This window comes from Choloepus didactylus, chromosome 6 (genome assembly GCF_015220235.1).
Source record: "Choloepus didactylus isolate mChoDid1 chromosome 6, mChoDid1.pri, whole genome shotgun sequence".
Lineage (NCBI taxonomy): Eukaryota > Metazoa > Chordata > Mammalia > Pilosa > Megalonychidae > Choloepus > Choloepus didactylus.
Window position 1 is genome coordinate 50,725,597 of NC_051312.1, and position 26,889 is coordinate 50,752,485.

General features: G+C 37.5%; 1 pseudogene; it reads right to left on the bottom strand.

Annotated features, from left to right (window-relative positions):
* Positions 1–9,059: 9,059 nt before the first annotated feature.
* Positions 9,060–26,889, bottom strand: part of LOC119536925 — a 52,364-nt pseudogene continuing 34,534 nt past the window's right edge.

The following is a 26,889-nucleotide window of genomic DNA, read 5'->3' on the forward strand; positions in this document are numbered from 1 at the left end:
GGTAAGTTCTAAGCATGATTTTATGCTCCCTTGGAATCCATTTGCTCTCAAAACTGCCCTTTCAATTAGCAGTTTAGCTGGTCAATAGCTTTTAAATACCCAGAAGTGACCTTACAGGCAAAACGTGTTTTATCTCTACTAATTCCCATGTTTTATCTCTATTAATCCCCACCCTACCTGGTCTGAAGTTGGTATCTGAGAATGTAATGTCTCCTGATATAGGAAAGCAGGATTGAATACTGGTGTTTGAACATTAGGCACTCCGTATGTTTCCAACCTTTACTGAGTGCAAGCCCTGATGTCATCAAACTGCAGCCTTATCTATCCCAACTGCTGAGTCAAAACGGGCAGTATATTAGCAATTTATCATACCCATAAATAAGTGGGGACTAGATTAGTCTTACTTTATTAAGCATTATGGAGCCTGATAATTTGAATCCCTGAGGTCAACCTCAGATTCCTTCTGTGACTAATGAGCTGTAACCGTCTCCTAACTATTGCATCTGTTGTACTTGTACAGTCTGAATGAAATGCGTTTTTCTTATTTTCATGATTATACTCTAGTTCTGAAAACCTTGACTTTTTCCCTGACTGACACAATTGACTGGGACTTTAACAACCTCCCTAAACATGGTCTGCCTCTCTTCCTAGGACTAGAAACCAGTGTTTTTATTAATTTTTTAAAGTGTGTGCCAAGGGATACTTACGGGTTCCCCTAGAATGATTAATCAAAATGCATAGTTCAAGACCCCACTGAAGACTTGTTAAGTCATAATATCTGTGTGTGGGACCCCAAGCTTTACAAGTGAATAAACTTTCACACTTCGCAAAAGTTTGAGAAACTCTACACAAAAATTTGAGAAACACGGGTAGAGTTCATACATCTGGTAGTAGAGGGTTGTACCCAAATTAATATGCAATTTTTTTAAATAACAGCTTTACTGTTACACATTGACATACCATAAAGTTCCCCCTTTTAAAGAGTATACTTCAGTGATTTTATTATATTTGAGATGTGGTGTTGAGACTTTTTGTTTTTTGTTTTTCATTATCCTGTAGTTGTCCACTATAGTACCTGGCTTAGCAGGTTAGACCTCTTTAAATTAAACAGATGAGTTATCGTATTTCTGAACTTTCTAATTTAGACTGCTGTCTACCCAGCTTGGAGTCGAAGTACACTGATGGCAGTATTTCCTTGGTCATAGACTGTTCAGTTTGCTAATGCTGCTGTTATGCAAAATACCAGAAATGGATTGGCTTTTATAAAGGGAGTTTATTTGGTTAAAAAGTTACAGTCTGAAGGCCATAAAGTGTCCAAGGTAAGGCATCAACAATTGCGTACCTTCACTGAAGGATGGCCATTGGTGTCCAGAAAGCCTGTTAACTGGGAAGGCATGTGTCTGGTGTCCCCTTGCTCCCAAGTGGCATTTCAAAATGGCATTCTCCAAAATGTCGCTCTTGGGGCATTCTGTCCTCTTTCAACTGCAGTTGCTCTGAAGTCCTGTTTGTGAGACCCTTTATAAGACTCCAGTAAACTAATCAAGGCCCATGCTGAATGAGTGGGGCCACACCTCCATGGAAATATTCAATCAGAGGTCACGCCCTAACCAAAGGTGTCACTCACAGTTGGGTGGGTCCCATCTCCATGGAAACAACCTGATCCAAATGTTCCAATCTAATCAAGACTAAATACATTTGCCCCCACAAGACTGTATCAAAGAACATGACGTTTTGGGGGACATAATACATTCAAACTAGCACATGGTCCAAGAAATTTTTCTTCCCAACCAGCTTTCTTCAGTAGAACTAGCAGGACTTGAAGCCAACTTGACTTAGAATACTCTGTATGAGATTATTTAGAGACAGCTTTAACTAGAATAAGGGATAGATGTTGGAAAGAAAGCACCCTTAGGTTGAGTAGAAAGGATGGGGCCATATTAATAAAATGAAGAACTGATGTTTAGATTTGGTTTGTTAGAAAACAAAGATCTGTTAGGAAATCAAAACAATAATGGGTAGAAATATGTTTTGAGGGCTTGTATAAAATTGGTCTGGCAAGGGTGCAAGATGGATCAGAGAGAATAGAGCCTACTCTCAAGAGAACAAAACAGTAGGATATTGAACTGAACCAGAAGCTAGATGATAAGGTCCTGGATTTGAGGATTGGTAATCAGAATGGAGAAGAATTGTTGCTAGGATTGGATGGAACTGAAAATGTTTAACTACAGAATACCATCGCTTGGTGGCTGAGACACTGGTGATGCTTCTGAGAACAGCAACTGAGTTGATGGAGGAGCTGATAAAGATGAATGAAAACTCTACATCTTGTATATCACAGCTGAGCCTGAATTGCCACTGTCATTTCTCAAATATGAAGTATAACAGATGCTAGGATGGCAAACTAAAAGGGGGTGATTATCAGATGTTAGGTGGTATACACTGAGTACAAAGACATACCGTATGATGTATCATTTCTGAAAAGTGACAGGATGATTGGTGCTAGTGTGCATCCATCAAATAAGTCATATTAGGCATTTATACGATGTTTCATACAGATCTTGCTTTTTCCAAAGAAACTCAGTTTCATCTTTGTCACTACATTTCACCCTCAGATCTTTTTCTGTCCATACTCTTTCCACTAAGTAATAATGGCAAAGAAGATATTGATAATTTACTTGAAAAATTATTTCTCTATTAGTCAGGACATTTTTATTTAAAAATACCTTAAAACAATTTTGGTAGAAACTACTATTTTTCACAGTATTTGTTTCTCCATGTTTCTTTGGCACAAAGGAAGATTTTACTTCTCAGCCCTCTTGTGGGTATTTTTAGCCAATGAGCAGAAGTGGCATATGTCACTTCTAATCCAAGACATTTAAGTTTACAACGTGTCACCCCATGCTGCGTCTTGGTGGGAACGTGCAGCCTACATGTAGAAATCAGCCAGGATCCTTCAGTTACTGCATGGAGAAGAGTTGCCCCAGAGAGTCACCTGATCCAAATCAGATTTTATGTGAGCAAGAAATAAATCTTTGTTCTGTAAAATTGTTGAGTCTACATGGTTTATATGTTACCACAGTCTTGCTCATAGACATTGCCTAGTATTATAAGTCAGTGTGACTTGTGCAAAAAATGCACATAAACCAAAATTTCAGGGGAAACTGTCCTGAGGAATGGTTGGATTCATGGACTCAAATGTTTCTGATTCTTGTTTTGTGTTCCTCTTTGATAACTCCATTCTCATACACGCTCTCTCTGAAGCAGTTCAGGCTTACAACCACATAGTTCAGCAATCGATTAGAAAGTGGACTTTGTAAATTGCCCTAACACTTCTCTCACTTCAATGAAACAAACAAATGAACAATCCTGGAATTGATTATCATTGTACTGACTCAGATCATGTACCTATTGCTCTATCCATGACTATGAATGTATGAATCCATGAATATGAGGTTTTATTATTGGCCTTGTCACAGTCCCCTGCTCACCCAGGAGCCAGGGGGGATAATCAGTTACATTCAAATCACACAGACTAGTGAGTTCAGAGTGGTTCTCCACAGTAAAATATAATAGGTATTACTAAAAAAGGAGAGATTGATGTTGGGAGACAAAAAAGTCCACATTAATTAAAAGACTTCCAATACGTGCATTATCCCCTTATAATTCTAGGCAAAATTGTACAAGTGTTCTCTATAGAGTGTACAGCCTAGGGTACAGACTATGCCCTAGAGTGTGTACATTGAGTGGTATACTCCAGTTTGGATATGTTCTTGGTCTTGTTCTGCGTTCTGGTGGGTGTGGAGCCCATTTGCAAAAAGATCTCTTCAAGATGTTATTTCAGTTAAAATGTGGCCCAACTGAACCAGGTTGGGCTTTAATCTGGATTATTAGAGTCCTTTATAAATAGAGTAAAAGACAGATGGAGAGAGAGGCCACAGGGAGCTGCCAGAAGTTGGAAGTCAACAGAACCTGGAAGGGAAAGGAGAAAACATGGCCATGTGTATTGCCATGTGACAGAAAAGCCAGAAGTTACTGACCCTAGGAGGAAGAAGCAAGCCTTCTAGCTCTGAAACTGTGAGCCAATAAATTCTTGTTGTTAAGCCAACCCATGGTATATTTGTTTTAGCGGCTGGGAAACTAATACAGAGTACCTGCCCAGTTAATATTTCCTGATGGAAGGATGCCTCTGGTCTTTCAATATCCAAACTTCATGGAGTTTACAAAATCTCACTGTGATTTTCTGCTACTGAACACTTGTCCTGAAAGCTTTTCATATTGTTGCCAAGTTTTTCCCAATTGTGTGAGGTGACTCCCAAAACACAAGAAAGTAGTCACAAAATTGTGGGGAAATAAGCAAAGCTAGTGAGAGAATGATTGCAATGGAACTGAAAATGTTACTGCATAAATTGTAATTTTTAAAAAACTGTATTAATTATTTGATAATCACAAAACTATATTCTAAGTACTTTGCCCTTTAACATGATTGTTTAATTAACTATCAGCATTCTTTCTCTGTTTTAGCTATATTTTAGCAAGTCAGTTAAGAGTTTTGGGTGGATGCACAACACATTATAGTTTTCCTCATATAAAATAATGGAAAATAAGCTTCTGGGTATTGTTTTGTTTTGTTTTGCTTGGTTTGTTTTTTTATACATAACATCTGATCTTCAAGAGAATATTGCTTTACATAGGCAGGAAATATGCTATATTTCTAAGCTGCTGTCTTGACATTGTGCTTAGATCTGTGTTTGGCTCTTCCCTCGAGAGTCACCTCTGTTGCTCCTCTACTTTTTGAGGGTCAATGGAATGTCTAGAGCCTTTATTCATTTGGGGTGTGTGATATAAGAGTAAGGGTCAAAAGTTAAGGGTGGCATGAAATATCAGCATTTTATAGGCCTGCTCTTAGGTTATACCACATTGTTAAACTATCCAGAGCCTCTCATAGTTTCTGAGGACCTTTCTTAGACAACGGATTTGATGAATTTTAAGACATTTATTTTATTTTACATACATTTATGGATTATAATTCTCATAACATACCATAACAGTGTGCATATCCCAAATAGTTGATTTGGTTAATGGTCATTCCAATTTGTCAATGAAATATAAGGTGTTGGTAATGCATCACAAACCATGGAACATCCAAAATGATTATTTCTTCCAATTTTTAGGTGAATGTCAACTTTGCCTCCTCGTTCATTCATTCATTTATTAATTCAACAAATATATATTGACTTTCTACTATTTGTTAGGCTTAACCTGACAAAAAAAAATATTTCCCTTTTGGAAAGTGAGTCATAGCTCTTTGATAGCCACTTCTTTCATTCATCCATTTAGAGTCAAAGTTTGAAGGGATGGAAATGGATTTATTCATAGCTTTGGGAAGAGAATTCTGGACACAGGGATCACTCAGCTGAAAAACACTAGATTGGATAAAGAAAAAGTCTATTTAAATGAAATGGGTTTCAATGGTAGATAGCCTTCATTGAATACTTACTATGGGTCAGGCACTGTGTTAAAGGCTTTGCACGCATTATGTCCTTTAATCTTACTAACAACCCTGAGAGATGGATACTATTAGTATATACATTATAAATAGAGAGGATTTAGAGAGATGAAGCAATTCATATTAGTTAATTAGCACATGGGAGCTTGAATTATATGCAGTTCTGTGTTGAAAGATGGTTAGAATTTGAACAGGTATACAAAACCTTTTGGCAAAGATCACAAGCAAATGGAAAATGTGCATGTGAAGCCAAATTATAAAACTATGAATAGACCAAACCAACTATAATAAACAGTTTGTGTAGGGAAGGTATCACAAATTCACATGCCATTTAAAGATAATGCATGTTTTGGTTATCTATTGCTGTGTAACAAATCACCCAAAACTTGATGCTTAAACAGCAACCATTTATTATCTCTTCAAAGTCTATAGGTGGATGGGGCAAAGCAGGGTGACTTCTCTGCTCCCCATGTTGTCAACTACAGCTGCAGTCATCCAGAGGCTTGAATCAGTTGGAATGTCCAAGATGACTTACTTGAATGGCTCACAGATGGTGCTGGCCATCAGCTGGGAGCTCAGTAGGGGTGTTGCCTGGTGTGTCTTGGTTCTCCTCTATGAGGCCTTTCCATATGGCCTGGGCTTTCTACATATTGGCATCTGGTATCCAATGGAAAATGTGTGAAAATGGAAGCTACCTATTTCTTGAGTCTATACAATGCCACTTCCCACTATATTCTATCAGTCAGAGCAAATCACAGGCCATCCCAGATCCAGAAGAGAAATAGATTCACTCTGATTGTGAAGAGAGTTAAGAATTTGTGGCCACGAATTTAATCTGCCCCAATGTAAATGAGTGAGGCAGGCCAGGTGTGAGATGAAAAGAGCAATGGAGATTATGGAAATCAGGGGCGATCTTGTCCCTCCTATGGATGTTAGAATTCAGATATTTAAAAACCACTGTTTAGCTCATAGAGTATGTTTATAAGTTGGATTTTCACAATTGTCAACCTGTTTGTAACTCTCGATGTGTGTTGAATGTTGGGAGATGTAGACTATATGGATAACTTAGACATTGTCAAGATTTAAAATACTAGAAAAAAATGGTTTGACTTTATATTGATGGAAATGTAAAAACAAAGAAAAGTGAATGGAATTTTGTTTTGATAAAATGTAGAAGATTTTTTGTTCTACTTTCATTACATAGACCAGTGGTCTAAAAAGTGGTATATTCAAGATCCATTAGGGAGAAAATACTAGACCTGATATTATATATCATATTTCCTTATAATACAGTCTTTGTTTATGTTGTGTATTATGCAAAATATGTTCAATTAATATGATACTTGTGCATAACTTATAAAATAAATAAAAAAATATGTATTTATTGGGTAATGCATACTCAAAAATTTTGCTGATAGTTGAGCATATGATATGTTGTTAGAGTTTGTGGAGCATTGGTTCAAGAAATACAAATAACCAATATAATATTAGGTGGTTAAACATGCTGTCCACTTGTGAAGGAAAATTACCTGGTGCTAATATATGGTTAATATTGAAGTATAAAACTATACATGGTAAAGACAAAAAGACAATATTTTCCCTCTGGGAAAAAGAAAGGTATTGTCTTCGTTACTGTTTATAGGAAAAAATAATATTGTGGATAAATGATCCAATTTTATTGTGAGAAAAAAATAGTATCTGTTAACTTAAATTATATTCTTACCAGGAAGTGCTGTAAGGCTACATTTGCACCTGGTGATTATCAGAACACTCATCATTACATGTAAGCCTGTAGCTAAATGTCCATCTAAGAGCCCTTGATTACTAAATTTGACTTCTTAAGGACTTGATTGTCTAGGTCATTATTCTGAATTGTAATTTTATTAATAGTCATTTTTTTCTCTTCACACCAAACTCCTTAAAAGTATGTGTCCTTTCCTCTTTTAGAACCCTTTTCCCCACATACTGCCTTCAATCTTTTACCCGTGTCCCTCAGTTATGGGTGATGGGGATTTTCAAAAAGTTGTTACTTCTGCTCTTTTGGCCTCCTTATTTCTTTTTCCTTTATTTAAATTTAATTTTATTGAGATATATTTACAAACCATACAATCATCCACAGTGTACAATCAATCGTTTATAGTACCATTATATAGTTGTGCATTTATCATCACAAACAATTTTTGAACATTTTCATTACCTCCTCATTTCTTTGGGAACACAGTATTTCTTCTTTTTATCCCATACTTCTTCCTTGTGATACCTTGGGCAAGTCACTTTGTCCTTAGACTCCTCTTCTTTAAAAAGTCATGATTGGAAAAAGTAAATTCTCAGATCCTTCTTAGACCCAGCATTTTCCATCTTGTAATCAGTACCATGAAGAAATAAGGTGGACCCTTATTTGCACAGACAATTTGGAAAGCCACCATGAGTTCAAGAGAGCCTGGGCAGTCACTGGGCAATCTATAAGAGGGGAAGCATAGGTGGTCACAGTGGCCTGGTTTGGGGGTTGGTGAGGGGAAAGGGTATTGCTGATAAGAGCATAGAAACACTGATTTGTGGAAGGGAGATAATACTGTAGCTTGAAATTATGGAAAAATCAGAGGCCTAAAAATCAGTATTGTGTGTCAGATTGAAGGGGTTTATTTGAACAGTCAATAGAACATGGTTGAAAACTAGAGCCAAGAGTGGGGTAAGACACATCATGCCTAATAGGTCAGGAACTCTTTAAATAAATTATAGGCATCTATGTCACTTTGATCCTGTAAGCAGATGCCAAGATGACATTAAACTGCAGAACATTTATTGGGAAATGCCTATGAAGGGGAAAGGGGAGAGAGCCAGAGAAGGAAGGGGAACTTGCCAACCACTCTAAAGTTTTGACACTTGTGAAAGAGAGGGCAAGGAAGGAGGACTGGGCAAGAAGTCTCAGACTTGAGGACATGATCTAAGAAAGTTTCAGTCAGGCTGGAGGTGTGTCCTAGACCCAACAGTGCATGTTGAAAGAATCCTGTGTCTCACCAATGGGCCTCTATTGGTAACCCCACTCCCACCATGCTCAGTCATTGGCTGGGAGCAGCTATAGGAAGTGGGGTCTTGGCGTGATTGCAAAGAGAGATCCAGAAGGGCAGATGTGGGGGCTGTTAATCAGTTATGCTCTCCACAGCAGATCAGAGCAGCACATTTTGAGTGGCATATTTTCAAAGCCACAGCAATATCCAATGGAATCTTTATTTTACACAGACCTCAATATGCTTCCTTTTGGTAAAAACTGGGTTGAATAATATAGGGCATAGCCCTTTGTGATATAGACTGTGAATAGCAGAGGTATCTGAGCCCCAGGGATAATGATAAACACTGTGTTTGAGTCTGTTCTTTGTACTAGTTCCGTGCTAGGCAGTATACATGCACTATCTCATTTACTATTCATTAGAGCACAATTAGATAGTTATTATTATTTTACTACTTCTTTTACTGTTAAGGAAATTGACTTTTTGAGGTTGTGTTCTTTCTCAAAGTTACACATGTTGGAAATGGCAGAATTATTATTATTATTTTAATTAATGAAATGTTCAAAACCATGGTGGCCCAGCTTTTGGAGACACCTTGCAGCTGCTGGTAACACTTCCAGGGCTGTGGCTCCACAAGGAGTTAAGGACAGAGGGAACAAGTATGGGCCAGGAACTCCCATGGCTCCCAGGCTTCATGGTTCAGGTGAATCCATGTTATCTACATGTAGATGATAATGTCAAAAACTGAGTGTCCAAACTGGCTTAAGAAAGGGCTAAAGAGAAGCTTTGGTATCCTTCAGTTTATGAAGTTCAGGTTGATAAAGGTCAAGGCCTCAGGAAGTCATTCTTTTTCAGCTCACTCCACCAGGACTGGATAAAGGAGGCAGCAGGGGAGTTCTCTTGAGGCATCTGAGCAAGTCTTTTCGTCAGCAGGGAAAGGAAGTCCTCCAGCAGGATGCTGTATTTTCTTTCTTGAGCCTCTCCACTGTACTCCCATCAACTCAGTGCTTTTTAAAGGCATGAATACTTGGCTCCAGGGACCTGCCAGTACCAGGAACTACTCTCCTCCTGGAGCTCCAGGAGTGGACTCATCTGGGGGCTTTCCAGAGGGAAGAGCTGTCCTAGCAGCTGTGGGGGCATAAGGCAGAGCTGCAACTCTGAAGTGTGGAAGCTGGAGTAATAAGGAAAGTTTCGCAGTTCTTCCTCCTCCAGGTCCAGTGGCCTGGTTCATGGACACTGACATTAGCCTCAGTCCTGTGTTTCACTATAGTATTTTTATCATTATTATTTTTATTGTATCATAATGAAGACTTAATTTTTTCTTCTTTGCTTAGCCAAATCTATGACCCCTCCAGTTAGAAAAAAGAGAAAATGGCTCCTTTTTAAATTAGAGTTTATATCAGGGCCAAATATTGAAATTTACTATGTTGCTTGCAAACCACTATCCTGGGCTATCTGTCATCTGTCTCTCTCCTCTTGCAGAGAAATCAGAATATGCATTTCCTAACCAGCATGAATTGTCTTTCAGTGTGTTTGTAAGCTCCTTGTAATTAGTCACTTCCTTGAAATTAATGAACTAATTGGTCAGTTATCATGAGCATGGCCATGATTTCCATGTTTCCTCCTAGCTAGAAAAGAGTGACATATTTATTAATGGAGTAGGAAATATAAGAGAGAAGAGCTGTGAGGGATGTGTGGCCCATCGTACCAGTGAGTGGAATGGAATTCAGCCCCTGTGGTCCAGAGAGGGTCAAAGAGCAAGCTGCAGACACAGTAGTTCTGCTGAGCTGTCTGTGGCTTTCAGCGAAGCTGCTAATGGAATAATGGTAGTTCCTGACATAAAGCAGAAGGTGTTCTGTTTTTAGGCAAAAGGAGCTATGCACCAGAAATGATCCAGATGCATCTGTATCTTAGAGGAAATGAAAAAATGCCCACACTGTTTCCTAACACCCTGTAAGGTGATCTAAGATGATGATCATCTGGAGAGGTGCCATACAGAAAAGAATCCTAATAATGCTACTGTTTATCAAGACTTCACTGTACACCTAGCACTGGCTAAGTACATTATTCCAGTGCATCCCAACAACAATCCAATGTGGCACAAAAATATTATCCCTATTTTATGGAACTTCTACTTTAGAAGTTACTCCTAAAAATAAGTGTTTAGGTGTGAACAGAAGAGCCTGGTTTCAAGTCCAGCTCCAGCTGGCTCCAAACCCAAAGCACAATTGGAAAGGGAGAATGGAATAAAATTAGTTTAAAGCCTGGGCTCTCAAATCAAATTTCAGAAATGATTCCCTGGCCTTTCATTATTTGCTAGGTACATTGCTCTCTAGTCCTTGGACTGGAAATGAAGAAAGCAGTCCGTTGAAAATGTTATGACATTCTACCCTTAGAGTGGAATGGTTCAGCCAGTGTGGGGCTGGAATCTGAAGTTGGATCTACGAAGGGTGGAGGGAGTTAGGACATGAGTGTTCAGAGGAGATGAGAATAGCAAATGGGATCAGGCAAGCAGTAACTTTCAGGGAGGGCTTGTGGGTAGACTGCAGGTATGAAGTCTGCAGGAACAGGCACTATTTGGGTCTGGAAAGGCAGCTAGAAGGGCATTGGGCAGCAGTTCACAGAAACCCAGTCACTGGGTGAGGTGGGTTTGGTGTCAGGTGTCCTTGTCTGAAGATGTTGGTAAGAGATCTAAAGTCTTATATAGGGAGACGAGCTTGGGCAGTTTGTCAGGACAAAAGGCTAAAATCTCAGGTATCAGAACAGAAAACCAACTACTCAGACTATAACCAGTACTGAGAAACAGACCAGCAAAAATTTCAAAAAAAATCTTTCAGCAAATATATGTTAAGCACCAACCCTGTGCAAGAAAATGAGACTAGAGTAATAGGCCATATTTCTTAAAGTTTCCCTGACTACAGTCAGGCAGGTTCCAGAATCTGAGAAGGAAGATTATCAGTGAGCTTAGTGAGTGTGAGGACAAGTGAATAAATCTTCAGATCTGTTTGTACCTTGCAGTTTTAGATACCATATGGATTTCTCTCCATTTAAAAAGGATGTTTAAACTGAAGTGGAGATTGATGGGACATGGTAATAGCTAAGCTTTAGAACTATATATATCATTCACTATCTGTTTACTCTTTTGTTTAGTCATTTCTTTGAGAAACATTATTGAGTCCCATATATACCAGCCACTAGGCCAAGGGCTGGGGATGCTAAACCAAATAAGATTGTGCTCCTTTCGTTAAGTTGCTTAGAGAATAAGGCAGAGGTTCTTAGACCTTGGTACATATAAGAAAGTCCTGGGGCACAAGTTAAAAATGCAGATATGAGGAACCATTCTAAAATTCAGATTCAGTAGGTCAGGCTAAATGGCCTGGGGATATGCATTTTCATCAAGCACAAAGGATTTTCTGATCAGTCAAATATGAAGGCAGCATCTGGAGAATGTTGATCTAGATAAATATGAGTCTTTGGTAAGACATTTACTTTGTGAACTGGTAGATTTCAGTGCAAAGGAGGGACAATCTAACATCTTTGAACTGGATTGAAATAAAATATATTACTTGGGGAGAAAGCAAGTTACTCATTCCTGAATGTCTTCTACCAAGCATATATATATCCACTTGCCTGAATTCTGTATAAGAAATTGAACTACATATTCTCTAAAGCCTTTCCAGTACTGAAGGCTGGGCTTCTATTACATCAAGCTTTAACCCTTTCCATCCTTAAAGAGGTTGTATCTCAAAATAACTTTGATGAAGACAACACATAGACAAGTTTAACTGGACAATTAAAAGTAAATATACTTAAGTGTAAAGAAGTTTGTTAATTTTACCTTTTGAAGTATACCATTGATATTGTCTCTATCTGGCTGTTCTGGTTTGCTAATGCTGCCAGGATGCAAAATACCAGAAATGGATTGGCTTTTATAAAAGGGGGTTTATTTGGTTACACAGTTACAGTCTTAAAGCCATAAAGTGTCCAAGGTAACAGATCAACAATCAGGTACCTTCACTGGAGGATGGCCAATGGTATCCGGAAAACCTCTGTTAGCTGGGAAGGCACATGGCTGGCGTCTGCTCCAAGTTTTGGTTTCAAAATGGCTTTCTCCCAGGATGTTCCTCTCTAGGCTGCAGTTCCTCAAAACTGTCACTCTTAGTTGCTCTTGGGGTGTTTTTCCTCTCTTAGGTTCTCCAGAGCAAAAGTCTGCTTTCAATAGCCGTCTTCAAACTATCTCTCATCTGCAGCTCCTCTCTCAGTTCCTGTGCATTCTTCAAAGAGTCCCTCTTGGCTTTAGCAAGCTCTCTCCTTCTGTCTGAGCTTATATAGTGCTCTAGTAAACTAATCAAAGCCCACAATGGGTGGGGCCAAAACCTCCATGGAAACATTCAATCAGAGTCATCACCCCACAGTTGGGTGGGGCACATCTCTATGGAAACACTCAAAGAATTACAATCTAATCAACACTGATACGTCTGCCCACACAAGATTACATAAAAGATAATGACGTTTTGGGGGACATAATACATTCAAACCGGCACACTGGCCTTGCCTGGAAAGAAGTGATTTTTCTCCCTCTTTGGATTTGACTACCAACTCTATCTATGACATGTGATGGATAATGACTAAATTTGGTGGGCAGTGGAACAGCAGAAGGATAGGAAGGAACCAGAAATTAGAAACAGACTCACCTATTGTGAAGGTTTTGCAGACCGTACAGTTAAGAAGGGCCTGGAGGGCAGAATACATGATCTCCAAGAGAGCACTAAAAATTGGTGCTTTTGGGCATTCAAGGATGTCAGGAAGGCAAATCCGTGGTCTTTAGATGGACAGGGTACATTGGTGGGGATTATCAAGGGGGATCAGCATGTGGTGATGAAAGCAAGGAAGAATTTGGCAAAAGGGGGCCCTAAGAGCACGTAATATAACCCTATATGCTGGAAGACCTGGAGATAATAAGATAGGGAAAGAAGTAAGGTAAATAAGGTGCTTATCAAGAAAGATTCTGTTTCAAACACTGGCTTTAGGTTGTCCCAGTCCCTCCATTTATTAACTCTGCAAACTTGAGAGGTTACGCATCATCTCCACTCTTCAGTTTTATTATTAAAAAAAAAAAGTGACAGTAAAAATAGCTACCTTGAATTTTTGTTGTGAGGACAAATGCAGATCATACACATAAAACACTTAACAAATGCCTGATGCATAAACTACTAATCTCAGTAATGACAACAGTACTAAGGCAGAAGCTATGGCTTGGGAAGAAAGATAGGGAAGAAAGTTCTTCAAAATGTGGTCTAAGATGGAACATTTAGCCAGAATAAGAAAGAAGTTCATTTTCTAGCACTGGAATACTGGGTCAGAATGGAACCAAATTCAAGTTGATTAATGATAAGTCATCCAAGTTTTTGAACTTAGCTCCTTACCTTCCCTTGCCTAAGGACATAATGGATTTCAGAGCAGGTTCTCAAGGGATCCTGTAGGCATGGGGAATGGGAGAGAGGAATAAAGATGGAGAAGCAAAGGACAAAAGAATGGTGAGTCAGTGTTAGATAGTGAGGCAAGACATCACTCCAAGGAGGGGGCCTTCTGTCAATAAGTCTAATTTTTATGTTAGGACTCTTTCCATAGGTATGCTAGTATACATTTTTGCAGCCATCTCAGTTATTTAATGAAACAGCAGATCTTTCTATCTCTCTTCTTCACCTCCATTGCTTAAGTAGGGGAAAAACAGTATACCAACTTGGGAATATCAACAGGTGTTTTCATCCAGCTAAACAACCTGCCAAATGCTCTTCTCTGTTCTTAACTCCAACCTCAGGGCAGACATTTCATTCTAAAAGCACACCTGGACCAGACACCCAGTCTGTCAGTCCTCTCTTCCTGTATAAATCTGTAGAAGATCCCAAGTGGACCAGAGAAAAATAATTTTGTTTATGTTGTTCCTGCTGGCACCTAAAGCTGTTGAGGGAGGAGGGCTATTTGGTAGATTTCCATTTTTGGAATTATGGTGGCTGTAATTTTTTAAAACACTTTTTAAAATTGTAGAGTATAATATATATACATAAAAACCTTGGATCCTAATTGCAAGTTCAAACCTGATACTTAGAGTGAATCACATGGCAACTGGGTGGCACATTTCTCATCTCAATCTTGGTTTATGTTTTGGAGCTTGTTGGTGTACACTCATCATGATAATTACACCTGTCATTTTTAGAATACATTGTATATTTTTCCATGTAAAAGGTAAAAGAAACAAAAAATTAAATCTTCTTATAAATGGACTTTGATATAACTATATCAAGTATAAAAAATTGTCCCCATGGGTTTTCTTTCCTTTGGATTTTTACAATTGTAATCATATGTACTATTGAAGTAGCTTGTGCACATACATGTGTTAAATATTTCCATGTACAGTTTGTTTTCATGTACTTCTCCCATTGTCTGTCTACCTTTCCATGCTTTAATTGTGTTCTTAGCATTTACAAACTTAATCATAATATTTTAGTTGTTTGTTTATATCTGTTTCCTAACCACTACCGCCCTTGCTACTGCCTATAGAATGTAAGGAATGATTTTCTCCAAGTTTCTCCACAAGTCTAAGATCCTTCCTTAATGCTCTTGTTGGTGGTGGTGGTGATGGTATTATTATTAGTTATGTGCCAGCACCTCATTACGTGCTTTAAGCACAAAATCTCATTTAATCCTCAAAACAAAATTCAAGGTCGCTATTTCTATCCCCATTTCTTTACAAATGAAATATAAACTGAGGTTTAGACTAGGTATTTTGCTTCATTCCTGCAATATCCCCAGTGCCTAGAATGTACCTGGCATATAGTAGACCCTCAAGAAACATTTTTTAGAAAGAATGTAGGAATAAAGAGAAAAATAAGAAGTCATCTTCAGCCTGTCAGATTCAAAAAGGAAGATTAATCTAAAGGAGAACATGCCAGTTCTTAACACAGTTATCTTTTAAGGGCAGAGGTTATATTATTTAGTGGGTCCCTTGGTTCAGCTGAGTGCCTTGATACCTGGCTGGGGTGTTTGCTATTTCGTATGCTAGCCCCTCCCCATGGCCCTCAAATCTTCCTGGAAAGGAGAGGAAGTACAGAGAGGTTGGGTGAGTATAAGGAAAGACTCAGACCAGGGCATTAACATTCAGCTACCTAAAGGAACCAGCTCCAAAAGACCTTGAGAATGTCAGCTATGGGAATTTGAATTCCTTACAAGGAATATGCCAAAGAAACTAATCTAATTTCAATCTTAATGGAGTGGAAGATCTGAGCTAAAATCAGTGCTACACATACCTGCCCCAAAGAGCATTCTCCTTTCTCAAAAAATAAAAAAATAAATAAGTAAATAAATTAATAAAAATTAAAAAATTAAATTATAAAAACAACACAAAACAAAACCATATGAACTGTGTTTTTGGTATAATTTAAAAGAGGAATGTCCTTTTTAAAATTAAAATATTTAAAAATATGCTAAAATTTAGAGTAAGGAATTCAAATGACCTTCAGGTAAATATTTAAGAAAACTGTAATTAAAAAAGGTGTCTTCATCCAGAAATAAAGGCAAACACTTTAATGCCTCACCAATATGGACTAACTACAATGTGTAAACTCAGAATTGAATCTTAGAACATAGCCTAACGTGGGCATAATTATTGTAATAGTCCCTAGATTATAAGCTCTTACAGCAGTTAACTCTATTCCTGAATTGTAATACCTATCTCTAAACTTTGAGATGCTGATCCCTTAGTGTATAACCTGATTGGTCTCTGGAACAATGTGTATCTCTGAGACACCTGAAACTCAGAGCTAGAGCTCAGCGGATATGAATGTCACTATTAGTGCATACAGCCACTGTTAAAAAAAAAAAAAGCTGAAAAAGAGCCCAGACTTCAATTAGTGATATGAATGAAGCAGGTCTAGTTAAGACCAGGGAAAACCAGGCCAAAGGGTAAAGGTCAAAACTGACTGTCTTTTAAAACTTCCACTTCCATATGAGACCAAGGGAAGAGATGTCTATTTGGTACAGGATCTATATTTTCTAAACAGTACAACCCTATAGTCAGTTTGTTCAAACACCACAATTACATGGAACTTTGAATAGAAAGTGAGATACAGTAGGTTAGTATAGGCTAGAGTGAAATAGTGACACATCCCAAAGTAATTTGGGCAGATAATAAAGAGTATATTTACAGCCTCCCTGCCCCCAGCCCCAAGGAGCTGGGGGAAGGTGAAGAAGTGTTAGACTTCCTCACCTGGACTGGCGTTGATGTTGTCACAATCACTGGGACTGGCGGTTTGATGTGCCGAGCCCTCAATCATGGGACTTGCCCTTATGAAGCTTGTTACTGCAAAGGAGAGGCTAAACTTGCATATAATTGTGCCTAAGAGTCTCCCCCTGAGTACCTTTTGTTGCTCAGATGCGGCCCTCTCTCTCTCTAACTGAGCCACCTTGGCAGGTGAACTCACTGCCCTCCCCACTACGTGGGACCTGACTCCCAGGGGTGTAAATCTCCCTGGCAACGCAGGATATGACTCCCGGGGATGAATCTGGACCCAGCATCGTGGGACTGAGAGTATCTTCTTGACCAAAAGGCGGATGCACAATGAGACGAAATAGTTTCAGTGGCTGAGAGATTTCAAATGGAGTTGAGAGGTCACTCTGGTGGACATTCTTATACACTATATAGATAACACCTCTTAGGTTTCAATGTATTGGAATAGCTAGAACTAAATACCTGAAACTACCAAACTCCAACCCAGCAGTCTAGACTCCTGAAGACAATTATATAATAATGTAGATTACAAGGGGTGACAGTGTGATTGTGAAAACCCCCTTTATCTAGTGTATGGATGGATGCGTAGAAAAATGGGGATAAAAACTAAATGACAAACAGGGTGAGATGGGGGGATGGTTTGGACGTTCTTTTTTCACTTTTATTTTTTATTCTTATTCTGATTCTTTCTGATGAAAGGAAAATGTTCAGAAATAGATTGTGGTGATGAACACATAACTATATGATCATACTGTGAATAGTTGATTGTATACCATGGATGATTGTATGGTATGTGAATGTATTTCAATAAAACTAAACTTAAAAAAAAAAAAAAAAAAACTTGTCTTAATGAAAACAAGGCATTTTAGGAAGTGCATAAAGAAGTATAGAAATTGACTTTTTAAAATAAGTGATTATCCTCTTCCTCAGATGCTGTATAGATTCTTTTTAAAATTGTGGTCAAAGTGTGGATTCGGACAGATCTCAAATAAGCACAAAGTGGCAGTGATGAGATGAAGTGGCCAGTGGCAATGGTCATGTCCATGCCCATGTTAATGCCCCCTCTTAGGGGGACACTCAGAGACGAAGTAGACAGTGACCACCCAGGTCACTTTCATCACAATTGTCTGCACAGAAACTTGGTTTTCCATCTGACAGGCTTATTTTTAAGGGTTTTATAAACAGTAGCATTTTTAAAAAAATGATACTTCTCTGCCTCGTGAACTCTTCCTCAATTTCCAAAATGCAGCTCAAAGATTATTTTCTCAGTATAACCTTCTCAACTTCTCTTCCATTCTCTCTGACAGGAATAATTTCACCCCTTTTATGGTGCTTCCACACCCTTCTCTTGCAGCCCTAAAAATTTTTGTTGTACCATATACACATTTGGTTTTTCAGTTGAATGGTATGCTCTTTGAATGTCAGGCATCTACCTCATTCATCTCTGCCTAGGACTTGCCCTAGTGTTGACAGATAGGTAACAAATGTTTAATAAATGAGGAGATAAAAGAACAAGTAAATGAATGAAAGAAAGAATGATGGGTACCCTGAGAGATGGACAGATCCTGGTCAGCTCCAGTTTACTGATAAAGAAGACTTAGGATGTTAATGAGGTAGTAATTGTAGCTATAATTGATTAGATTCCTACCATGCTCCAGCTCTGGTAGGTACTCTTCATGCATTATCATCAACCATTCCAAGTGGGTAATGTTAGTTCCACTTCACATTCAACTTGGTAGCAACTATGAAAGATTTTTGTTATTTATCCCCATTTTGCAGATGAGTAAGCAGAGGCTTGTAGACACCGACTTGCATAAAGTCACATAGCTATTTTGTTAAAGAGTAGGATTTTAACCCAAGTCATCTAGCTACAAAGGAGTAATTACAAACATAGGACCAGAATTTACATTCTGACAATTTCTCCAGTGTTTCATTTTAACTCTCATTGACATTTTTTGCTGCTCAAAACTTTAACAAAGCACTTAATCTCAAGTCTTTATATAGATATATATGCATTGAGGAATTTGAGAGGAAATTTACAGTCTACCTTGTTCTTGGTTATCTGTCCCCCTCCCCCCAAATAGTCAATGTATCTCTAATCCCCAGTTTCATGGAAGGTGTTTTTTCCCAACATGAGTTCTGTGGGTATTAATAGGTGTTCCATGTTCAAATAGTTTGGGAAATGTGGGGTTAAACACAGTTAAATTTATTTTTAAAATAGCTTACTGCAGGAATCTGTTGATACACTAATGTATATTGTCAATCTATAATACGTTAGGTAAATAAAATATAGAGACATTCTCAAATTGAGATTTTTTTCCCTAAGTTTCACAGGAAAGTTTTGTTTGTTAAAATGCACTTTGAGAAGTGCTTAAGGCACAGTATCTCTGCAAAGTTCCAACAAATATGTCAATAGTATTAGCTGGAATACTTCAAACATAGACTAACAAGTTGTGACAGCAGAACAGTACTTTCTGCCATGTATTTTGTCTTACTGGAGATCAAACGTTTTAAGAACAGGTAGATCTCTATTGTCACCCCAGTTCTGAACTTCAAGAGGCTGAGGGAACTTATTCAAGTAAGTTTTCTTCTATAAGCTTTAGTTTCCTCTTCAGTAAAACAGATAGAGTAAAAATAAAGTGGATGCCATAAAAACTACCTCATATGAATATTGTGACTAAATAATAATGCCAATAATAAAACTAGTAAAACATCTATGTTTATTTTGTTCCTGCTACTGCCAGGAACACAATTAGGTATTCCATACATTATTTCTTTTTTAAGCTCAGTGGCAACCATGAAAGAGGATTATTATCCTCATTTTGCAGATGAGCAGATTGAGGCTTGAAATTGTTATGTAGGTTTCTCAAATTCACACAGATAGAAGAAGGTGGAGGAAATGGATTTCAAATCCAGGTCCATCTGATTAATTTACCTATGGTTTATTAACTTCTAATTCCTAATGTGATTATTAATAATAATGAGGATTGCAAATTTTTTTTATACATAGGCATTATTCTAAGTAGTTTATGTGTATTAGTTAATTTTCACAATATTTTTATTTATGTAATTTTCTTTGTAAATTTTTATATGCCACGTAATTACAACTTTCTATTATTATTACTATCATGAATAATGAATAATAAATATATATTTTCCTAATTGTATTTTTCCCATTTTTTTCATAAATTTTAATGTTAATGTTAAAGCTGATAGGACGTAAGTGGTTCTTTAATCTCATTGCTCCTCTTTCTGAGACTATCTCTTATTTCTCTAAACTACTATGGACATGTTCCTTTGATGGAATTATTTGTGATTTTGGAATAAATATTTGGGAATGTAGCTTTCAATGAAATTTATTTCAAAAGATACCTACAGATTTGGCTAAAATGCTAAAAAATGTTTTAATTTGAAATAAGATGGGCACCTTTTTCTGGCATATTTATCTGGGAATAAAATTAACAGGGGTCACCACTCTTAGAAGGCTAGTCCTTGGTAGTAAATACCTAATTATAAAGCTTGGGGATGACTTTGTGGCACAATGAAAAGTTCATAGGTCTGGGTTGTAAGCCAGACTTTGCCATTGGCTTACTTTGTGGTCTTTTTCTTTTTTAGTGATGGAGCTTTTTTTAAATGCAATTTTTTGAGATACATTCACACACTATATAATCCATCCAAATCATAAAATCAGTGGCTCACAGTATGATCATAAAGTTGTGCATTCATGGTCCCAATCAATTTCAGAACATTTTCATTACTCCAAAATAAAGGAAAAAAAAAATGAAAAAAGACACCCAAAACATCCCATACCACTTCCCCCCTATTAAATTTTATTTATATATATATGTCTTTATTTTATTATTCATCTGCCTACACACTGGATAAAGGGAGTGTCAGTCATAAGGTTTTCATAATCACACGATCACATGATAAAACTTATATAGTTATACAATCATTGTCAAGAGTCAAGTCTAATGGATTGCAATTCAACAGATTCAGTTATTTCCTTCTAGCTATTCTAATACACTTGAAACTAAAAAGCAATATCTACGTAATGCATAAGAATAACCTCCAGAATGACTTCTCAGCTTTATTTGAAATCTCTTAGCCTCTGAAACTTTATTTTGTTTCATTTCTTTCCCCCCTTTTGGCCAAGAAGGCATTCTCCATCACATGATGCCAGGGCCAGGCTTATCCCTGGGAGTCACATCCCATGTAGGCAGGAGGGTAGTGAGTTTATTTGCAAAGTTGGCTGAGAGAGAGAGGCCACATCTGAGCAATAAAACAGATTCTCTAGGGGTGACTCTTAGGCATAATTATAAGTAGGCTTAGCTTCTCCTTTACAGGAATAAGTGTCATAAGGGCAATCCCCAAGACTGAGGGTTTGACTTATTAAATTGTGATTCCCTAATGCTTGTGAGAATATCAGGAATTTCCCAGGTGGGGAAGTTTAATATTTTCACATTTTCCCCTAGTCCCTCAAATTTGCATATATTTTAAAGTTTTCTGCCCAAAATACTATGGGATGTATCAGAATAACATGATCTCATTCCCTGTTCTAGTTCCTTGTAATTATATTGTTTAAATAAACTGACCACACAGGTTAAATTAGATAGTGTGCTATAGAGAATATAAATTTTGTACCAAATAAACATGTCTTAAATAACAGTTAAAACTCAGGAATAGATGTGACTGCTGTAAGAGCTTACAATCTACGAACCTTTACAATAAGCCTTATTGAATATTCTGTACTCCTGCATCATCAATTACCCAATCTCTGCTCACGTTCTATCTTGATACCTATACTCTCAAATTCAATTCTCAGCATTTGCTCATTAGAGTTAGTTTATATTAGTGAGGGCTTTCAATATTTGTCCTTTCACTTCTGGCTTATTTCACTCAATATAATGTCCCCAAGGTTCATTCACCTAGTTGCATGCCTTACAACTTCATTCCTTCTTGTAGCTGTTCAATATTCTGTTATATGCATACTTCACAGTTAGCCCTTCTGTTCGCCTGTCGATGTACCCTTAGGAGTAGACTTGTGTTTTTAATAAGAGAGATATTTCTTCATGTCGTATATATTAACTGAGCAGCTGCTAGGTGTCAGGAGCTACGCTACACAATGAAAACAAAAGATGAGCAAAAATAGGAATGTCCCCTGTCCTTGGGTAAATTCATGGTCTGAGGTGAACTTGGGGCACATAGCACCCATAGGTACTGTGTCTGGCACACGGTAGAAGCTGGATGCATTGTATTTACTTCTCAACTTCTTGGAGGTAACTTCACTTTTCTGGTTGTGAATTTCTTCACCTATAAAATGGAAGTGACTGGGTAGGGAGTGCGGCACAATGGAAAGAATAATTTCCAAGATTCCTTTTGGTTTGAAAATTCAATATTCATTAATTCCAAGATAATAACTGGGTACAAATCTAATATTTAATGTGTTTGTGGCAGGTTTTGTTTGTCAGTAAGAAAGCAAGAAGTTTCTCTTTACGTTTAATTCTCACTTCACTGTTATATTTTAATGCCATGGATTATAGATTCAAGTCATATGCAGCCCAATTTACTAGTTTACCTTGTGAGGAATCTAGTTTCAGACTTGAATACAAAGTGAAACAACCCTGAAAAAATTCAGTGGACTTAATCACCCTCCCCCCAATTCTCCTTGCAAGTGTCATGTGAGCAAACTGTGCCCAGCCTTTATCAGAGGCAAGAAGTGAATTTCATTCTCTGGTGAAAAGAAATCTTATTGAAAAGGGTCTCATTTCTTGATGATGAGCTTTTGTACAGAAACTTTTCCATAGATTTGTACATAAACTTTTCCATATCAGTCTGCTACACGAATGCAACTCAGAGCTGATGTGAAAAACATTTCTCCTTCCACTGAATATGATTAGAATTCAAGTGTAGACATCTGGGCAAGGCAAATAGGAGCTACCGCTTGCTGTAGTCCATTCTATTAGATGTTATTTTAAATAATTAGATTTTAAGTGGTTAGAGTAAAAAAAAAAATTGCCTGAAAGGGACTGGTTATCTATTTTTTCTCATAGAAAATTGTTTGTCTGAAAAGTTTTAGGGCAGATGAAAATTCTAGTGGCAAACTTTTCTACTTATAAAGCCACTTATTCAACTTGGATAGACAGCACTTTCTGACATTTCAATCAATAAGCACAACTTTCACTAATTCCTAGATCTGATTTCATTAATTCCTAGGCTTTGCTAATAGCTTATTTGGAATGTTGAGACAATGATGCGTTAAATGTCTAATGAAAAATAATAATGATCATGGTAATAATAGTATCTCACACTGGGGTATTTAAAGTTTTCCATTCAGAAGGACTTTTACAATACCCCTGAGAAATAATCAAACATTACCATTCCTCTGTTTTTTTTTTTTTAAGATTCAAATCAAAGAGTGAGTGTAAACAGGACTTATTTACTACACTTTACAAATATTTCATTTCAGCCTGCACAAATGTCTGTTTTTCACTCTTATTACAGTTTTATAATTATTTATTCAATAACTTGGCTCCCCTGATTGTAAGCTTCTCAAGGTCAAGATCCTTCTGTATATATTTGCATCCATTGGACCTAGTACATTTCTTGGCACAAAATTGTTGCTCAAATAAATATACTTTGAATGAATGTCTCATCAGAACACATGGAGAATCATGACTTGAATAAAGTTTGACTTCACTTGAGACTGAGGCTTGTTATACATATAAAAGTTAGAAAAATATGAATAGAAACGATTGAGGTAACATCACTGAAACACGTAGAATTTTGTTTGACAACTCATTTGCCCACTGTTTCAAGGATTCATTCCCTTCTTTCATTCATTAATTTAATCACTCATTTAATCAATTATTTATTCATCTATAATATATTTATTGGGTGTCTATAATTTACCATGTTAGATTCTGAATAATTCCATGCTTTTTCTGTTCTACCTAGACTTGTTTTTCTTCATTAACATCCAGGGTTATTACGATGTAGTCTTAGCTCATGCCTGAACTTTTAAATATAAGTGAGTTTCAGAACTTCTCATGTCTACCTGTTTCATGCTGCAAAACAGAAATTATGATTCATGCACTTGTTCTTTAGGGTGAGAGATGACTAAGGAGCAATTATTTTGAGATAAATGTTTTGATGACAGGCAAGTGGAAAGCAGAACAAGTTCATAATAGATAACCTCATTTCCAAGAGAAGGGAATGATTTGTGCAACTGAGTGATGCAGAGTGGCCCTCTGCATTTGTCAAGGCCCCAAGACTGTCTTTCAGCCCACTCTGTTTTTTCTCAGGAACATCATTTACGTTTCTTTTTCTTTTATTCCCCCACTCCCTATTCCCTATTCCCACCATATCCCCTGAAAACCTATAATCTATGTTTCTTCTTACTTGTCAGTCACTCTTCTCCAAATGCTCCTTTTGAATACCTGTTTAACAGTCTCCCCTGCTCCAGAGTTTCCCTGCTTTACCTAATATAATAATGCCCCAAGTACAGACAAGGCAAATCCCACAACTGTTCACTGTCATTCAGTAGCTCTCATTACACATACCCGTTAGGCATTTAATGCCTTCTACTTTCAGGCCACGCTTTTTGAAAATTATTTCCCCCAACTTTGTTTATATATATGTGCCAGTTTGGATATATTATGTCCCCCAAGAAAAAGACATGATCTTTTAATCCAGTCACATGGGATATTGGGATTAGGTTGTTTCCATGGAGATGTGGCCCATCCAACTGTGAGTAACACCTTTGGTTAGGGTTTGACCTCTGACTGAATGTTTCATGGAGATATGGCCCCACCCATTCAGTGTGGGTCTTGATTAGTTTACTGGAGCTCAGACAGAAGGAGCTGAGAGAAGCTGCAGCTGAGACAGACATTCTGAAGATGGCCACTGAAAGCTGACACTGACATTTTGGAGAATGCCATTTTGAAACGCAACCTGGGAGCAAGCAGACACCAGCGATGTGCTTTCCCAGCTAACAGAGGTTTTCTGGATGCCAATAGCCTTTCTCCAGTGAAGGTACCCTATGGTTGATGCCTTATCCTGTGGGCACTTAATGGCCTTAAGACTGTAACTTTGTAGCCAAATAAACCCCCTTTATAAAAGCCAATCATTTCTGGTGTTTTGCAAAACGGCAGATTAGCAAACCAGAACAATATATATCTCAAATCAAACTGACCACTTGCCAGTCCAGGCTTGACATCGCTGAAGGAGCTGCCTCTTATGCCTTTGTTCATAGTGTTTTCTATTTGGAAAGAACATTTCCTCTATTGCCCGTTCCCCAATCCAAATTCTACCCATTCTTGAAGACCCAGTGAATACTTCATCTTCTTCGTAAAATTATTCCTGATCCCTCAAACTCGAATTATTTTTCCTCTCCTTGAAATATAAACTACATTCACTGCCTTGTGACACTTGAAACATTGAAACCTATCTTTCAATGAGACATCATGATTAATGTACACTATAAACAAATTTAAATCAATTTTACAACCTTTCCATGTCTAAATTATAATTTCTTTTACAGTGAGGTAAATGTATGGTTCCTTATTATATTTGCAGCATACATTGGGAGGCAATTTGTTGAACGAATGGATGGCATACTGATTGAATAAGTGAATGAGGTATTTATAGTGGGGTCTGGAAGCTCTCTTTTCACCACAACTTCTATAATGCTACAGTCAGTCTATACTATAGCACTATTTTTTATGGAGTGCATCCTCAACTATCCAAATACAGCAAAGAATCTGAAATTAAATGAAAAATTCCCCTGAGTGGGAAGGAAAATAGCTATCACAAAGCTTATTTATGTTGGTGCATACCCTCAAGCTAGCTGGAGCTTGTTCCATTGGTATTAAGTGTTAACTTGGGTTACTGATTTAATAAGCTTAATTATTTAGTTGCCATAGAAACTAATAGGAATAAGGAGGGACAAGCATACCATGAGGAAGAAAGAAGTATGAAAGCAGATACTGTGACATATCCTATTAGCCAGAAGATCTTTGTGCTTGCTGTGTTACAGTCTGGGGAAATAATCCACTTTTTAATCAAATACTCTTTATTGTGGATTTGTATTTTGCAATCATTTCCATAAAAAATACTCCCCCAAATTAAGTTTGTTATTTAAAGAGGTCAGCTTCAGTTATCTGGACATAATGATTTTAAGAATAACTTACAGCTATAAGGCATCTGACATTTTCAAATGACTTTAAGAACTATGAATGATAAATATTATTATTTACAGTTTAATGAAGTGGGAATAGAGGCTCAAGTAGATTGAATAACATGGCTAAAAAGTCACAAACTTGTAAGACGACAAGCCAAGATTCAAACACATATATTCTGAACCCCAAATTATTTCTGTTTCTAAAATTATTGTAATGGTATGTATATTCAATGCTTCATTCCTTACTGCTTTTGGATCAATGAATCTGCACAGCAAACTTGACTGATGCACACATGGTATGATCATTTCAAATGCCACCTAAATCTCAGGGTTACTAGGAAGTCACCTGCCATGGTCCAGAGCTGCAGTCCTGAGAGCTCCTGTCTTATAACCCATGAGTTATTATTAATTTCAGATGTCCATTTCAGTGTTCTGGATATCATCCAGCTGCCAGTGTATGCATCTCTTTGCCTAAGTCCTTTTTCCAGGAAACTGCTCTGCCCATGGACCACGGGCTAGAAATGCTGGGGAATTAACACCTCCAACCAATTACAGAAGCGAGTGAGTGTATAAATACCCCAACTCCCTCGATCTTAAAGTGGTATACCACTTTTTCCCAGGAATTTCCTGCAGGATTAAGCTTCATACACTTAGGGTAGTGACTGGTGTAACTCAAATAGTATGACTGCCTTCCCTTCCTTGTATCATTTTCTTATTTCCTTGGAGGTGTTCCCTGTACCTTTCACATAAGCCTCCTGCACTCAAACCCTTGTCTTTGTCTACTTTGTCTACAAACATATCTGGAGGAATTAGTATGCTTCAACTTCATCACATCTATTAACACATGCTAATAAACAAGAATAATATAACAATAACTGACACTTTTGAGGCTGATTATGTGACAGCC